Source organism: Nicotiana tabacum, chromosome 11 (assembly GCF_000715075.1).
Source record: "Nicotiana tabacum cultivar K326 chromosome 11, ASM71507v2, whole genome shotgun sequence".
Taxonomy (NCBI): Eukaryota; Viridiplantae; Streptophyta; class Magnoliopsida; order Solanales; family Solanaceae; genus Nicotiana; species Nicotiana tabacum.
This window is the reverse complement of record NC_134090.1, coordinates 8,256,716-8,263,440: the sequence shown is the minus strand read 5'-3', so window position 1 is coordinate 8,263,440 and position 6,725 is coordinate 8,256,716.

Genomic DNA, 6,725 nt, shown 5'->3' with positions numbered 1-6,725 from the left:
TCCACGTGCTGCTCTGCCACTCTCCCATTTTGGCCGGACCCTCTTCTTTAAGCAACTATTTGACTTCCACTTCTTACACTTGGCCTTCTAAAAATTTAACCACCACCTGACACTCCCCACATGTCCTTCCTCATCCTTTGCTGCTCAGTTGTTGCCTTAAATGAAATCTATCTTCGTAGCACTGGAACCCTCAAATCGCTACTAACCTTAAACCTTTCCGGAGAGAATCTTCCTCGAGCCGTCAATATTAGAAACACCGATTCAATCCTGAACCACCGTATTCCGCGATCTCTGACAGTCGTTTCTCCCATATTATTTCATAATATCTTACCCCAAAGGAGAATTGCAGAAGACCATAACACCGACGAACTTAACACATACAATCGAGGACGACGACACTACATCGCAGATGAAAATTCCACCACGCTCGAAAATACCAACTTTCATTACTCCATCACCCCAAATCTGGACATTCATAGGCCAATTGCTTTTCCTTCACCGGAAATGAAATATCAGATCTCTGAATTGTGCACTGAGTAGACTTCCTTTTAAATTATTCACCACCCTAATACATAAGCAAGCATCCTACCATCAAGTCAATACTGTGCGATAACCCATCATGAGCAATCATAGCGATCTGTGCATACTCTCAAAGCTCTCAGGAATACTGTTACTGAGCTGAAATGACAAGATATCCTCCCGCAATGCAACGACAATAGCCCAATTAACAACACCGGGAGAAACATCCCGCACCACATCTGTAGTGCCATTACAATCCTTCAATTCTCGATTTATAACCAGCGGTTCACGTCACGTAAGATTGAGTAGGAAGGAAATAAGGGCATAAGCCTCAAGGAATCAAATCGCACGATGAGGAATCAAGAAGGGAAGTACTCCTAACAGCCTTGTAGCCTCTCGAAGATAAGTACAGACGTCTCCGTACCGATCCGCGGGACTCTACTAGACTTGCTCATGACTCGTGAGACCTAAGGGAACCTAGTGCTCTGATACCATGTTGTCACGGCCCAAAATCCACTAAGGTCGTGATGGCGCCGGACACTGCTGTCAGGCAAGCCAACCAAGATACTTAATTAAATTTTTGTTTTAATAATTTTGAAAACTATGATTTTCCTTCAATTTTACCAGTAAAACATAATCGCTTCAAATCAAATATAAATGTTAAGAAGTTAATACAAGATACCCCATAATCATCCCAGAACCCGGTGTTACAAGTGCATGAGCATTTACTAGGAATGAAATAAAATACAGTAACTGTCCGGAATACAAGTAGACAGAAATGAAAATACAGTACAATACTCCGAAGGAGACTCTGCTGGTTACGGTCGTCTCGATAAATGCAACTCACTTGAGTCTCCGTATCAACCATGTCGCTATGCCACTAGCCACACATGAACTTGTACAATAAAAATGCACATCAAGTGTAGTATGAGTACGAGAACAACGTGTACCCAATGAGTATCCCGTCTAATCTCGAAGAAGTAGAGACGAGAGGTCGATTTCGACATTTACTAGTGGTCCAATGGTAATATATTATTAATGCGAATAACCATGGCTTTATTAAGAACGACAGAAATTTCAAATAAGTCCCGAACAGGTAAAAGTTCCTTTTTATATTAAAAGTTTCCGGATTCATAATCTATTAATTTTCAATTATCTCAAGGCTAGGAGGGCAAATATCAATATCAATAAGCTTCAAGGCAAGCAATACCAGCATGTGCAAACCCTGCCGAGGTCGTACGGCCCGATCCAACAGAAATGTAAAATGTGCACTACCGAGGATCAAACAGCGCGAACCATAGATGCATCTATTACCCCGCTCGTGAATTATCCATACGACATGGTCAACATAAAATAAACAAACACCCTGCTCGTGAATCATTCATGCGACGCAGGTACACATAGAATCACATATTTAAACAGTTAATCAAGACTTCATTAGTGAACAACTATCCAAGGAAAATCCAAATTCTCCCTTTCTAACGATTTAAGAAAAAAATGAAGTTTAATCCTTTTAGAAATTTATTTACCAATTTGATAGAATTTAAGTAATTCAAACTGTCAATAGGATCATAAATATTTCCAAGTACAACATATTTTTGGGTCCTAGACTACCCGGACAATAGCATAATAGTAGCTACGCATGGACCCTCGTCACCTCGTGCGTATGTAGCCCCCACAAATAGGAGCACATAACCAATTAACTCACCTATGAAGACAATTCCCTCTTACAAGGTTAGAAAGGAGACTCACCTCGCTTCGAAGACCCATAACCGGCATTCCACGCTCTTCCGAAGACTCGAATCAAAAATTCATTAATATATGTTCAATTACTCATTACAATCCAATTTATAACAATTCCTAACCCCGACCGAAAAGTTGACAAAATTGCCTTTGGGGCCACGTGCCCGGATTCCAAAAATTTTCGAAGATAAAGTTTACTCGTGAACGCACGAACTCAAATATATGATTTTCTCCTAATTTCATACCCAAAATCGTGGTTAAATTCCCAAACTATCAATTTTCTAGGTTTTCCCTCAAACCTCAAGTTTCTACCAATTTCCATGTTCAAATTCGTATATAATCATGTGTTTAACTAAAAACTAGCATAAATTACTTACCTCATGCTCGATGGTAAAAATGACACCTCAAAGTTGCTCCAAAATCGACTCCAATGGAAGAAATGGGGTTGAAATGAACCCAACCCCCAATTTAAAAGAACCTCACTGCCTTCAGCGTTTCCGCACCTGCGGTCTCTTGACCGCTTCTGCGGTCTCGCAGGTGCGAACCAAACGTCGCTTCTGCGGTCCTGGGCTCCCAGCCCATTCCGCTTCTGCGCCCTCTCCTCTGCAGATGCAGTCCCGCATCTGCGGCAAAATGACTGCATCTGCGATCCCAGCCCACCCGTCCATTTCCGCTTCTGCGGCACGAGGGCCGCTTCTGCTGCTCCGCACCTACGGCCCTAGTCTCGTAGGTGCAGTTACACCAGCAACCAGCAACTTCAGCCCTTTCCAAAATTCCATTTTCGATCCGTTAACCACCTGGAATCCACCCGAGGCCCCCGGGTTCCCAATCAATCATACCAACCAGTCCCAAGACACATTACAGACTTGCTCGAGGCCTCAAATCATATCCAATAGCGCTAAAATCATGAATCGACCTCCAATACAAGCTTAATGAACTTTAGAATTTCAAACTTCTTCATTCGATGCCAAAACATATCAAATCACGTCTGATTGACCTCAAACTTTGCACACAAGTCATATTCGACATTACGGACCTACTCCAACTTTCGGAATCGAAATTTGATCCCGATATCAAAAAGTCCACTTCCAGTCAAACTTCTCAAAAACCTTCAAATTTCTATCTTTAGCCAAATGACTCCAAAATGACCTACGGACCTCCGAATACACTTCCGATCACGCTCCCAATTCTAGAATCACCATATGGAGCTATTCCCAGACTCAGAATCTCAAATGGACATTGATAACCTTGAAATGCACTTCAATCCAAACTTATGAGATTCTTCCAAAAATGCTAACTTTCACAGTAGGCGCCGAAATGTTCCTGGGTCTTCCAAAACCCAGTCCGGATATACGCCCATGTTCGAAATCATCATACGAACCTGCTGGAACCTTCGAATCCTAATTCTGAGGTTGTTTACTTAAAAATCCAACCTTAGTCAATTCTTTCAACTTAAAGCTTCCAAAATGAGATTTCTCTTTCTAAATCGACTTCGAACTTCCCGGAATTCAATTCTGACCGTGCGCACAAGTCATAACACCTGAAGTGAAGCTGCTCATGGCCTCAAACTGCTGAACGATGCGCTAGAGCTCAAAACGATCCGTCGGGTCGTTACATTATTAAACGATTGCCCATGAATTAAACTTATAGTACTTTCTGGAAGTTCATACTGAAATTTGATAGCAATTGGAGCTAATTTGAGATGATTGAGATCGAATTTTTCAGCTGAAAATCGAAGAAGAACAAAGCTACCCAATAGTATACTGCTACGATATACAATATGCTGTAGGAGTATGTAGATATACTGCAACAGTATACTAGTATAGTTTACAATATACTGTAACGGTATATTGTAATAATCGAAGAAGAACATAGTTACCTAACAGTATTCCGCTATAGTATAAAATATACTATAGGAGTATATAGTTATATTGCAATAATATACTATTATAGTATACAATATATTGTTATAGTATACTGTAATAATATGTAATATACTGTAACACTATGCTGTAATAGTATACAATATACCATAATAGTATACTTATTACCCGTAAATTCACTTGCCTTTTCCCTTTTAATTTGCTTTAAGTTTTTACCCAGAGTGAGAGCAAATTGAAAATGCATAAAAAAATATATTATAGTTTGATATATAATGTAACGATATACTCTTACAATTAGATCCTTTTAGAATTTTTTGAAATTTTTATTGACAACTGATATTATTTCAGTTTAATAATTGAATTAAATTTTTTTTTAACTATTTGTGTACAATTGTATACCCCGTTGGTATAGCTATATACTATACTGGTATCATATGTTAGTTAATATTTTTTGGTTGTATTCGCTATATTTAATTGGTACAATTTGATTTTTTCAGTAATAGTATAAAAAAAAGAATAATAAAAAATAGTGAAAACAGTAAATGTAGGAAGAGAAAAAGAATATAAAAAAAGAAGTTAAATAAAATTAGAAAAGGAAAAAAGAAAAAAATAAGAAGAAAACAAAAAAAAAGAAAAGGAGAAAAGAAAAAAAAAAAAGAAAAGAAGCATAGAAATAAAAAAGAATTGGAGAATAAAGAAAAAATTTCCCACAAAAACTACTATGGGCAGGAAATGTAATTAGTTTATGAATAGAAAACAAATGAGTAGATAAGAGCAAATAGTTTTATTTTTGTGGGTGACTGTGTCATTCTCCCAATTTAATTAACAAAAATATACATGACAATTTTCGGGGGTAAATGCAAGGACAGCTAATTTTGGAGATAAGTCTAGCCACGTTATAGAAGTGGGGGAACATATGTCACTGAAGTTGAAAAACTCTGCATTTGAAACTACAAAATTTGTCTGAAGTTTGACATAAATATCCGAAAAGTTCTACATATGCTACTGCCATACCTAGTACCTAGGTTAAACCAATAATAAAGCACAACAAATGTTATGCATGAAAAAACTACAGAATAAATCATCTTGAATTATTTTTTACCAAACTTGAAAAGGTTGAATCACCAAGAAATTTGAAAAAAATGACATTGTATAGCCGCTGTAAAATAATAGCCGAAAAATGTATAAAATTTGTATATTTTTTGTATATATATGCATTACGTATGTTATAGACAAAAATTATACAAGTTTTATATATTTTTTCGGCAACCAAATATAAATAGTTTCTGGCGCGGGCTAAAAATAATAATATTCGAGAAGATTTTTTGTTTTTTTTGCACAACAAGGATAATTACTTGTTAGACTTATAAATTTGGACAAGTTAATCTAGGTGTGTCAAGTTGCCAACAGCAATTGACAAAATAAATTAAAAGTTTAGCTTTCACCTATTACGATTATAAAATTTGAACAAGTTTATTTGATCTAGATTTGTGAAGTTGCCAAACACGATTATTGTATATCTATATGGAGAAAACTCAAATGGCCAAATGTTAGTAAAAATTGCATGGGGCGCCCTATTTGATCACCCCCATTTAACTTATACCTATTTTTTTAAAAATTTTTAATTTGTACCCACTTTTTAAACAATTTCAGTCTCTTTCTCCTCCTCCTCCTCCTCCTCCTCCTTCTTCTTCTTCTCTTCCTCCTCCTTCTTCTTCTTCTTCTTCTTCTTCTTCTTCTTCTTCTTCTTCTTCTTTCTTTTGCTGATGTTGGTGCTGCTATGAAACTTCAGTTCATGGGATGATTGCCATAAATATGTTTATCAGATTATTTAAAAATAAATTATAAATAATTACGTAAGTTTGTAGACAATAATTTGTGAATATTTCCACATACGTAAGTTAGTAGACAATGATAATTCTGTTCTTTTCACGTTTATTGTTTTCAAAATTTATGATTTAGATACTGTTAGCAATCTGATTATTTATCTAGTATGTTAGAAAGTTTTTTCAAAAACTTCAGCTTATATAGTGCTGAAATTTTTACAAATGAACTAAATAACTTGAGCACTTCTGCTGAAGTTTTTGAAAAAGCTTTATGACAAAACTAATGAATCCAGGACAAAAAAACTTCAACTTTTAGTGCTGAAGTTTTTACAACTGAACTAAATAATTTCAGCATCTTCTGCTGAAGTTTTTGAAAAAGCTTATCCAGGACAAAAAAACTTCAGCTTATTTAGTGCTGAAATTTTTATAAATGAACTAAATAACTTCAGCATCTTCTAGTGAAGTTTTTGAAAAAGCTTAATGACAAAACTAATGAATCCAGAACAAAAAAACTTCAGCTTATTTAGTGCAATTATAAACAAAAATTTCAGCAAATAGAGAACAAAACTTCAGCTATTATGGTTAAGTTCAGCAATTACAAACAAAAACTTCAGCAAATAGAGTACAAAACTTCAGCTACTATGCTTAAGTTCAGCAATTACAAACAAAAACTTCAGCACACTTGGTTCAGCACACTTGCTACTTCAGGCCCGTCTACTAGAATGCTGAAGTTTTGCGTGATTGCCTTTGCTAC